The sequence below is a fragment of the Arachis ipaensis genome, chromosome B05 (genome assembly GCF_000816755.2).
Source record: "Arachis ipaensis cultivar K30076 chromosome B05, Araip1.1, whole genome shotgun sequence".
NCBI classification, from domain to species: domain Eukaryota; kingdom Viridiplantae; phylum Streptophyta; class Magnoliopsida; order Fabales; family Fabaceae; genus Arachis; species Arachis ipaensis.
The window spans coordinates 141553274-141565704 of NC_029789.2; positions in this window are offsets into that span (position 1 = coordinate 141553274).

The window sequence follows — 12431 nt, forward strand, 5'->3', positions numbered from 1 at the left end:
TCCCACGTGGCAAGTAAGTGAGATGGAGGTTTTGAAAACGGGACACATTAGTCCCTCTAACACAAAACGACGTCGTTCTGCCCTGGGGACATTAGTCCCTCAAACACAGGAGGGGCTTGAGGAATTGGAGTTACACACAGCTCTGCCCTGGAGTTACACACACCCCAATGGTGACGCCACCACCCTCACCACCACCCCCAACCACCCTGTTCTGACCCTTCACCTCAAAGACCCCATTTTGGAACAAAATTCAGACACCCTTTTCACACCAACACCAACAATGGCTTCCACAAACTCCACCAACTCCACCGACCCTCTTCCTTCCCCTAATGACATCGCCGCCAAAGCCCTCACAAAACGATTCGACGCACTCATCACGGTTCGAACCAAAGCCATAAAGGGAAAGGGTGCTTGGTACTGTCTCCCAATTTCAGCACAGGATTGAGGCCCGGTTCGGTTCCTTCTCCGCTTCCAATCTCAGTGGTCAACACCGGTTCGAACCATAGCAACAATAGCAGGAAGAGGGCTTCACCTGCATCACCTGTTCCTTATCAAAATCATGCCTTGGCAATGGTGGAGTCTTCAAAGTTTGGTCCTTTTGGTGGTGAAATTGGGTACACTCAGGTGCATGGTAACTCTGTGAACCAGCACCATCATCATAATCAGCATCAGCATCATCATCATCAGCAGCAACATTTAGTGCTGTCTAATGGGAAGGAAGATTTGTGTGCTTTGGCTATGTTTGAGGACAGTGTGAAGAAGCTCAAGAGCCCTAAGACCTCACCTGGTCCTGCTTTGAGTAAGGAGCAGGTCAACTCTGCCCTTGAGTTGCTCTCTGATTGGTTGTGTGAGACTTGTGGTTCTGTGTCTCTGGCCACAATTGAGCACAGAAAGTTTCAGGCTTTTCTAAGCCAGGTTGGTTTGCCTGCAACAAATACTTTGAGGCGTGAAATCTCAGGTCCAAGGCTTGATGCTAAGTTCAGTGAGGCCAAGGCTGAGTCTGAGGCCAAGATAAGGGATGCCATGTTCTTTCAGGTGGCTAGTGATGGTTGGAAGAATATGAATTGGTATAGTTTGTGTTGTGGTGGTGAGAATTTGGTGAAGTTTGTGGTGAATCTTCCCAATGGTACTAGTGTGTTCCAGAAGGCTTTGTTCACTGGTGGAGTTGTGTCTTCCAGTTATGCTGAGGAGGTTCTGTGGGAGACTGTGACTGGTGCCAGTGGAAGTGTTGTTCAAAGGTGTGTTGGGATTGTTGCAGACAAGTTCAAGGCCAAGGCTTTGAGGAACTTGGAGGCTCAGAACCATTGGATGGTAAATACTTCTTGTCAGCTTCAGGGGTTCATTAGTTTAATCAAGGATTTTAACAACGAGGGCTTTTGGAATGAGTTAGAAGCCGTTTATTCCATTGTGAAGGTCATAAGAGGAATGATTCAGGACATTGAAGCTGAGCGACCACTGATTGGTAGATGCTTGCCTCTTTGGGAGGAGTTGAGAACCAAGGTGAAAGAATGGTGTTCCAAGTACAACATTGCGGAAGGTCCTGTAGAGAAACTAATGTGTCCAGAGACTAATGTGTCAAGAGCAGAACGACGTCGTTTTGTGTTAGAGGGACTAATGTGTCCCGTTTTCAAAACATCCATCCCACTTATTTGCCACGTGGGAACACCGATGAGTCAGGTCAGCATAGGGGAAGCCAACTCAGCGTTTTTCCGTCCGCTCTGAGGGTGGCTCATGGACGGAGGGACGGATCGGTCTTATTTTAAGGAACGTCAGGGATTTAAATGTATTTTCCAATGCTCAGGGACGAAAATGTCCTCGGGTTAAAAGGTCAGGGACTAAATTGTCCTTTTCTCTAATTCTTTTGCCCGAGTCAAAGAACTCACAAACGCATGAATTGTGTGGCATGCAATATTGTTTTACAGTTATTTTTGCACTTAATTGTCTATTTATGTGGGCAATCTTTTAATGAAGTTATTAAGACCGAAGATGATTGATACAATTTTTTAATTCTTATCATGTATTTGAATTAAAAGTTGTCAATTTTTCAATCTTTTCTAGTAAAAGGATTGGCCTTTTAACATTCTCCTAATAAAATAAGTTTAGGAACGTAACTAATTTGTCCTTTTTAAAAAAAGTTAAAACTAACTTGAATTATTACTTATTAGTGAAATTTCTAAGAGTAAGTGGAATATTTATTCAAAAGAATACACACACATATATATATATATATATATGGGTATTTTTTTTGTCATTAAATATATGGGTTTAGTCTTGATTTTTCTTTACCCAAAAGTAGTCTTGTAGCTATTACTTGGAGAATACCAAAAAACAATTTACATAGTTGGGTTGCTGCCCATTTGAGCACAAAATCCAAATACACACTTAGCCCCCATTAAAAGTTTATCAATGACTTAAAAAAAAAAAAAACGATAGAGGATGTTTATGTGATATTAGCATTCCTTATTAAGCACATTTTGCAAACACAATTATTATAACAAAAATTTGCTTAATCATATCAATGTTCCAAAATAAAAATACTTGAAGGACAAATATCTTTGATTTCTATTAACCCTCTTTTGAAGAAATATAATAAATATCATATTTTAAAACAGAAAGAGCAATTAACTAAAATAAAGTCAGAATTTTATTAATAAATATTATTAGAGTATTTATTAAAATATAAACTTAAAAATTCATAAAATAAAATTAATTTTTAATAATATTAAATATGTAAAAGTTCATCCTTCTTATAAAAACACTATTCTTAAAAACACTCATAAAGTTAAGCTTAAATAAGGTTTTGGTTTTTATATAAAATATTTCTCAGTTTTGGTCTTTATAAAATCTTTCTTTTCGTTTTGATTCTTATAAAATTTTAAAAGTCTCTATTTTAATTCATGTCGTTAATTTATTTACTAAATATTGACATAACATGTTTATTACGATGGGTAACCGGAGATTGATGGGCTGGACTCGTTAGGCTGGCCCAATCGTTCGAGGAGGGAAGCCTTCGAAGGGAATCGCGCTTCTGGGCCTCTGTCCGACTTGCGAGTATGAATGAATGGGGGGTGGTACCTGCAAAGACACTCCGATGCCTAAGTCAGCAAGGGTGTAAACAGGTCTAGAGAGTATTAGGACTTAGAGATACCTGAAGGGTGTCAGTGTATTTATAGTGGTGAACCAATAACCACCGTTGAAGTAGTTCCACCTTTTAAGGTGGATAACCGTCCCTTTATCTTAGGAAACTTGAGATATTGCTCCTGGAAGTAGGTTGAGAGATTTTAGGGGGTAGTTACTCGTTTGAATGAGTGTCTATCTGCCAGCTAATCTTCGTTCCCGACTTCTTTGGAGCAAGTCGTATCAAGAACCGACTTCCCAGGGGAAGGTCGGTGTCAGGCGAGGCTCAATCCTGTGGGTTGGGCCTTTCATTTGGACCTGGGCCTTTCGTTTGGACCTGGGCCTTAGCGTTGGGTCAGGGTAGGAATAGTGCCCCTACTCGAGCCCAATTTCTTTTAAGAGTTGGGGTCGAGTATTTAACTCGGGACCGTAGCCGACCTGATAAGGAACCGACGTGATGTTTCAGAACCGACGTGTTTTAAAAATTCTCAACAGTCGGGTCTAATCAAACGTCGCGTCCGTTAGGGATTTGTGTATTCATACGTGGGGATCAGTTACATTGGGAACGGTGCCTCTCTTTAAATGACAGCTTCCGTTTTTACTATTATGCCCCCAACGTTTTTATAAATACTTTCCCTCTCTTTCCTTTCTTCGTTTCTGAAAACTTTCACACTTCCTCTCCTCTGTTCGGAAGAAGCTCTTGTTCGAAGGAATTCATCTTTCTCTGCCCCTATCCTTTTTTCAAGCAAAGGTTAGTTTTTCTCTACTCTCTTTTTACGAAGTGCTTTTGTTTGCATATTTTTATTTTAGAGAGGAGGGTTGGCTTGTAGGCTTCTAGTGACTCTATTTTGTTTGATTTCAGGCCCCTTAGAGACCCTGTTTTTTATCCTTTTTCTTTTTTCTTTGTAGGTTTCGCTAACCCTTTCTAGGAAAAAATGTCTTCTATAGAAACCCTTGCTCAATGGGTGGATGTCACGGTTCTGGGGGAAGAACCTTTTGTTGATACCGACTTCATCACCAACCTTCGCACTCATCATAGGCTTTTGTACTTCTGATGAGAATGAGCCGAAATATGAACTGATTGCCTCGGGTCTGGAAGATCAGGTTTGTTTTGGGAGGGCTTTTGAGGCAGCCCCTCATTTTTTCTATATGTATGAGAGCATGATTACCCGCTTGCGCATTTTTCTTCCTTTTTCCGACTTTGAGATTGCTGTTTTATGCCATTGCCGTGTTGCTCCTACCCAACTTCACCCTAATTCTTGGGGTTTTCTGAAAATTTACCAATTTATCAGCCATGCTTTAGACTTTTCGTCTTATTTAAAGATTTTCTTTTTCAAAGTTCAAGCTGTAGAGGGTCACCACCCCTTTTTTCTGGATGAAAATTCTTCTCCTCGCTTTCCTTTGTACTGGCTAGAGGCCTCTCCTTGTGAAAAATATAGTTTGGTTGATTTGGATGAGATGGAGGCGGCCATTGTGGGGTTCCTCCGAGAAGTGTGGGGAAGAGCTCCCTACCTTGATACAAAAAAGTTTCTCCAGGGGTCTCCGACCTTTGTCCAGACTCAACTAGGTAGCTTTTTGTTTGTTTATCATATTTTCCGACTTGTTTTCTCCGAATTGTTTTACTGACTTTAGCTTCCTAATTGCTCTTACAGAAATGGCGAAAAATAATTCCAGGGAGTCTTACTAGAGAGTTCAGGAGGCCAAAGCGAGGTCCTACGCCAGAGTCGGCGGCGCCAGGGTAACTGGTCCTTCTCTTCCTTCTCCTCCCCCTCCTTCTCACAATTTGGGGACCCCTACCCGACCTATTATCATTTCTTCCTCAGCTTCTTCTCAGCCGTCCCCTCCTCCCCGATCTTCCCCTAAGCCAGAAAAGAAGTAGCGCAAGACTTTAGAGTCTGGCTCTTCTTTTGAAGGTGAGGCTAAAGTGGATGCGCCTCAGTTTGTTCGAAAGCATATCTATCCTCATACTCGCATAAGTATGGATGACGCTTCTGTTCGAAACCATATTACTATTCTGGCTCAGGAGAGTATCAGGGCGGCTGGGGTGTATACAAAGTTCCTTGATATTTTTGAGGAGACTCCCCTCAGCTCTTTGGGTTTAACCTCGAGGGTTGAAGATTTAGAGGGGAGGCTTCTCTTATATCAAGGGCAGGAGAAGGCGCTGAGGGAGGAGGTCGCCAAATTGAAGAAAGAGAGGGATGGTCTCCAGGAGAGGGAGAGGAAGTTGCAGGCCCAGTGTTTTATGGCGGAGGGCCTGAGGGAAAAGGTGCAGGAGAGTTATTCGAGTTTGTTCGAGGACCTTGTGGAGGTAAAGAAGGATTTGATGAGAGCTCGGGAGGCCTATACAGAGTTGGAGGACTCCATTGCTGACGGGGCTGAAGAGGCGTGGAGGATCTTTAAGGAACAGGTCGGGATTCTTGCTCCCGACCTGGATCTTTCTCCTTTGGATCCGGATAAAATTGTGGTCGACGGAGCTATCGTTTCTCCTCTCTCTCCCTGCTATGTCACCGAGTTTGATCTAAAGACTCGGGAGCAGAGGATAATGGAGTCCCCTCTCCGACCAAAAGATGTCCCGAGTTCTTCGAAGGCTCCTGGAACTTCCACTCTGTTTCCTATGGACATTTCTCTTCCTGGCCCTAATGACGCTCCGACCACTCTTCCTGACTCTGGTGGTGACGTCCTTCCTAGCTGAAAAAATTTGTTGTGGCTATATGGGAGCTCGGCCTGTGGGTCCCCCTCTTTTTTAAACTATTTGTTTTTATGTGGTGGTGATGGTCTGCTGACATTTTTCTTGGCCTTTTATGGCCGTAAACAAAATATTAAAAAATACCTTTTTTTGGATAAGGGTTTAGGTTATCTTTCTTTGTCTTGTTGTGTGCATGCTTTTCTGTTTAGGTTTCGAAAAACCTTTTTGATCTTTTGAAAAACCTTTCTCTTGGCTGATTGTCCCTTCTTTTAAGTTTCTCTTAAATTTTTGGGACAGCCTTTGCCTTGGGGCTTATAGGTTTTCTAATCTCTTTTTGGTATTCCTCATACTCAATTTTTTTATTTATTGAGTTCTTATGACTTAGGTTATTTTTGCGATGCATTTCTTTGTTTCTCGGTTTTTCCGACTTATAAGTCAGATAATTTATGAGTTTATCACGATCGACCTTTATAACTTTTTTACACTGCCTTGTACCTCGTTGTTTTATCCTGACGACCATCTAGGTCAGTTCATGGGATTTTCGCGTTTTGTCAAGCTTAAGTCGGCGCGTTTCGTAGAAAGAGAGAAAACGAGAAGGAATTTAAAAGAGATATTGTAAAAGATCTTTATTTATTTGTGAAGGTACTTTACTGCTACTAAGGGTTTTTGACTGTCTATGTTCCCTTAGTCTCTACTGTGATGCCTCGTTAAAAACCCCCTCTTCAGAAAAAACCCTTTTCTTTTGGGAAAAAATCATGAAGTTGGGAAAAGAGTACATCAGGGAGTAGAGTTTGCTTTTAACTATAGTACCTTTTCATATTACAAGCATGCCACGACCTTGGTAACTCGGTGCCGTTTAAGTCGGTCACCTTATAATAACCTTTTTCTAAAACCTCACTAATTTTGTATGGTCCCTTTCAATTAGCAGCGAGCTTTCCTTCCCCAGATTTGTTGACTCCAATGACATTTCTGATTAAGACCAAGTCGTCTGGGGTGAAACTTCTTCGAATGACTTTTTTGTTGTATCTGGTAGTCATCCTTTGCTTCAATGCCGCTTCTCTTATCTGGGCTTGTTCTTGGACTTCAGGGAGCAATTCAAGCTCTTCCTTGTGCCCCTGTATGTTCCCGACCTCGTCATGAAAGATCACCCTTGGACTTTGCTCGTCGATTTCTACTGGTATCATGGCTTTCACACCATAGACAAGTCGGAATGGTGCTTCTCCTGTGGCAGATTGTGACGTCGTCCGGTAAGCCCATAACACTTGGGGGAGCTCCTCATCCCAGACTCCTTTTGCATCTTGTAGCCTTTTCTTTAATCCTGCCAGTATGACTTTGTTAGCTGCCTCGACTTGTCCATTTGCTTGTGGATGTTCCACCGAGGTGAACTGGTGTTTGATCTTCATACTGGCTACTAGGCTTCTGAAGGTAGAGTCGATGAACTAGGTTCCATTATCTGTGGTAATGAAATGAGGTAATCCCATATCTTGTGATGATGTTTTTGTAGAGGAATTTCCGACTTCTCTGGGCTGTGATGGTGGCTAATGGTTCTGCTTCTATCCACTTTGTGAAGTAGTCTATTCCCACAATTAAGTATTTGACTTGTCCTGGGGCCTGGGAAAAAGGTCCTAACAGATCCATCCCCCATTTTGCAAAGGGCCATGGAGAAGTTATACTGATGAGCTCTTCGGGGGGGAGCCACGTGGAAATTTGCGTGCATCTGGCATGGCTGGTACTTCTTCACAAATTCTGTAGCATCATTCTGCAAGGTCGGCCAGTATAACCCAGCTCGGATTACTTTTCTGGCTAGCGACCTGGCTCTGAGGTGATTTTCGCAGATCCCATTATGGACCTCCTCTATTACTTCAGTGGTCCTTGAAGTCGGTACGCACTTCAGCAATGGTGTTGATATTCCTCTTTTATGGAGGATGTTTTCCACCAGAGTGTAGTATTGTGCTTCCCTCCGGATTTTTTTGGCCTCTTTTTCCTCTTTGGGGAGGATGTCAAATTTTAGGTATTCGACCAAGGGACTCATCCATCCGAGGTTTAGCCCGGCTACTTCAAAGACATCTTGTTTGTCCTCTGTTTTCACTAAAGAGGGTTCTTGGAGAATTTTCTGGATCAGTCTTCTATTTTTCCCCCTGGTTTGGTACTTGCTAACTTGGAGAGGGCGTCTGCTCTGCTGTTAAGATCCCGAGTTATGTGTCTGATCTCAGTTTCTGCGAAGCGCCCGAGGTGCTCCAAAGTTTTTTCCAAGTACCTCTTCATATTTGGGTCTTTGGCCTGATACTCTCCATTTATTTGGGAGGTCACCATTTACGAGTCGCTGAATATCATCACTTTTGTTGCACCGACCTCTTCTGCCAGCTTTAAGCCTGCAATCAGGGATTCATATTCTGCCTGATTATTAGAAGCTGGGAATTCAAATTTGAGAAAAATCTCTATTTGTGTTCCCCTTTCATTAACCAGTATTATGCCTGCACGGCTTCCTGTCTTATTTGAGGATCCATCTACGTATAGTTCCCATGTAGTTGGCTTTTTCTCTTGGTCTCCCGCATACTCTGCTATGAAGTCGGTGAGGTATTTGGCTTTAATCGCCGTCCGGGTTTCTTACTTCAAGTCGAACTCGGAGAGCTCTATTGTCCACTGAACCATTCTCCCTGCAACATCCGTCTTTTGGAGGATTTGCATCATAGATTGGTTCGTTCGGACTCTTATTGTGTGGGCTTAGAAGTAAGGTCGTAACCTCCGTGAGGCTATCACTAAGGAGTAAGCGAACTTCTCTAGTTTGTGGTACCTTATTTCAGGGCCTTGTAGGACTTTGCTGGTGAAGTACACGGGATGCCGCCCGACCTCATCTTCTCGTATTAGGGCGGATGCTATAGCTTTGTCGACAAGTATAGGACGAGCTCTTCCCCAACTAGAGGTCGGGTCAGGATTGGAGGTTGGCTCAAGAACCTTTTGAACTCTTGGAATGCTTCTTCGCACTCTGGAGTCCATTCAAACTGACATCTATTTCTTAGTAGAGAGAACATTGGAAGAGATCTTAATGCTGATCTTGCCAAAAATCTGGAGAGGGCTGCAAGTCGACCATTCAATTGTTGAATCTCTCTTAAGTAAGTCGGGCTTTTTATTTCTAGGATGGCTTTGCACTTGTCGGGATTTGCTTCAATCCCCCTTTGCGTCAGCATAAACCTCAGGAATTTTCCAGCATGCACTGCGAAGGTACACTTTGCGGGATTTAGCCTCATCCCATGTAACCTTATGGTGTTGAAGACTTGCGAGAGGTCTGTCAAGAGGTCGGTTTCTTCCTTGGTTTTTACCAGCATGTTGTCTACGTAGACTTCCATTAAGTTCCCGAGGTGGGGAGCGAACACCTTATTCATTAACCTTTGATATGTGGCCCCGGCATTTTTTAATCCAAATGGCATGACCACGTAGCAGTTAGGGGTGTTCGCGGTGCGGTTTGGTTCGGTTTTTGAGAGAAAAGTCATCTGATCCAATCTTTTAACTGAACTGCGGTTCGGTTTGGTTCGGTTTTTTTATTGAGATCATCCGAACCAAACCAAACCAATTAAAATCGATTTGGTTTGGTTCGGTTTATATGGTTTTTTCAATCAATTCGAAAAAATACTACCATACTATATATGATATGCAATTTTACTAATACAACTATAATTTTCAACAAAAGAAAAGTCAATTGACAATCCATCCCAATCTTATCAAGATATTCATATTCAAAGAAAACCACAACAAGTCATTTAGAGATGAAAAACAGCACTGAAAAACACTTAATCAACTCCAAATATCCATACTCTAACATAAGCTCATGTGATGCCTAACATGGCAGTAACTGTTGGCCTTGCGGCCTTGACTAACAAACATCAGTCATATACCTCATACCAAATTACTAAATACTAATAATGCTTGCAATTGTAAAGCCTAGAAAATTTCAAGCACCAAATCATTATATTACTATTGTACATATGTCTATAACCCCATCAATTCCCTAGAAAACGACACCTTATGATTTATGAGTAGTTGCTATTCATATATCTCATAGTCTTCCAAGTTGCAGTGTTTTCCATCATCTAAATTATAAGAGTAAAATACATTTTAGGAGGAAAAATACATTCAACAAATATATTCAACAAATCCATTCAACCAATATATTCAATAATCAATAAGCCAATAACTATTCCACAGTCATAACATTGCAGATTAAATAATAATCAAATATATTGAACAATAGTCAAATAAAATAGATGGAACAATAATCAATCTGAACTGAATTTTATAGCAAAAACAGCAGAAACAGATGGAACAATAATCAACCTGAACTGAATCAAGAGGAATCAAGAAATACAACTAAACTAATTCCAAAAATTTTGCAAAAATGGTGCAGCAATTCCAAAATGAATCAAGAAATAGAACCATATGGAATCAGTAATACAACCAAATTAATTCCAAAAATTTTCATGTTGTGCACCAATTCTACAGATTCTTCCTCTTTCACCTTTCCCTTTCCTGCATTAACATTGAATAAACAAAAAGTTCATAATCAAACCCTAAACCAGAATTACCTTAAATCAAACAGAACAAAAAGTTCAGAGTTAAGAAACAAAATCAGAATCAACAACTCAACCATAGAATCAAGAACAAGCCTTGTTCATTATAAATTAGAATCAATTAGAAGATTAAACCAGAATAAAAAAAAATCAACCTGAGACTTAGGCTCTATTGTAGAGAAAAACGGGGGTGCAGGATGGTGAGACGGCGGCGGCGATGAACCAAAAACCAGAAATGGAAGGACAACACTACTTCAATGACGGAGAAGAAGAGACTGGACAGACAACACGGCTTCAACGACGAACGAGAGACGGGCAACGAACGGCGGGGGCTTCAGCTGCGTCTGTTGCGTGCTGTAGCGGCTTGTCGAGGACGACGACGTCTGCTGGTTCGTGGAGGAGATGGATGCTGGAGTTGTGGTGTGTAGAGCCGTCGAGGATGAGGGAGAGAGCGAAGCGCTGCGAGCCTACGAGGAAGGGAGAGGGAGAGGAAAGGGTCGCGCCGTAGTGATGGTGTTGTTCGGTGGCGTGGATGGCGGAGATGAAGGAGGAGGTTCGGTGCTGAGATTCGGCGCTAGAGAGGTTTAGAGAGGGCTTGAGGGAGTTAGGGTTCCTGGTGGTAGCTGCGGCTAGTGTGGGGGAACTGTGAAGGGAGGCTGTTTTTATATTAGGGTTTTTTTTATAAAACCGGTTCGGTTCGGTTAGGGTTTTCTCTATCAAAATCGAAAGCCGAACCGAACCGCAAAAAAATTGCAAAAATTCAAATTTTTTGGTTTATTCGATTTTCGGTTTATTCGGTTCAGTTGGTCGGTTTTGTTCGGATTGGATCGGTTTTGAACACCCCTAGTAGTAGTAGTTTGCTCTAGGCGTGATGAATGATGTTTTTTCTTGATCCGACTTATACATCGGGATCTGGTTGTATCTCGAGTAGGCATCCATAAACGACAAGTATTGATACCCCGAGTTGGAGTCCACCAGAGTATCAATGCTTCGAAGTGGGTATGGGTAACCGGAGATTGATGGGCTGGACTCGTTAGGCTGGCCCAATCGTTCGAGGAGGGAAGCCTTCGAAGGGAATCGTGCTTCTGGGCCTCTGTCTGACTTGCGAGTATGAGTGAATGGGGGTGGTACCTGCAAAGACACTCCGATGCCTAAATCAGCAAGGGTGTAAGCAGGTCTAGAGAGTATTAGGACTTAGAGATACCTGAGGGGTGTCAGTGTATTTATAGTGGTGAACCAATAACCACCGTTGAAGTAGTTCCACCTTTTAAGGTGGATAACCGTCCCTTTATCTTAGGGAAGTTGAGATATGGATCCTGGAAGTGGGTTGAGAGATTTTAGGGGTAGTTACTCGTTTGAATGAGTGTCTATCTGCCAGCTAATCTTCGTTCCTGACTTCTTTGGAGCAAGTCGTATCAAGAACCGACTTCTCAGGGGAAGGTCAGTGTCAGGCGAGGCTCAATCCTGTGGGTTGGACCTTTCGTTTGAACCTGGGCCTTAGCGTTGGGTCAGGGTAGGAACAATGTTTATTGTAAAAAAATTTATTGAGAATAGTATAACACATAACACTTAAAATTAAATAAGATAAAAAAAGGTACAAAATTAATATTTTTATATTTTGTTTAGTAATAAATTAAATATAAAGAATAATATATTATAAAAGTTAAATTTATTTTTATTTTTTCCAAAAAAATTAGTAAAAAAAATACAACGATAAAAATTTTAATTATAAAAAAATTAATAAAAATAATAAAAAATAAAAAATTATATCTTTTACTAGTGTTTTTATGTTTTTTCAGTCAAAAAAAATACACAAAATATAATAGTTCAATAACTCATGATATAATATATGTATTCAAGTTTTATTTGACAAATATAATTTTGTGTTTTTATATTTTTGTCTTAATCTCTTGTATTTATGAATATATGCAACTTAAATATACAAGTTAAAATGATCATTTATTTAACAAAAAAAAATGAAAAGTTGAAAATCTTTTATTAATAAAAAAATTTAATTGAATTTTAGATATTTTTATTTTTAAGAGTTTTAAAATTTTTTTTGT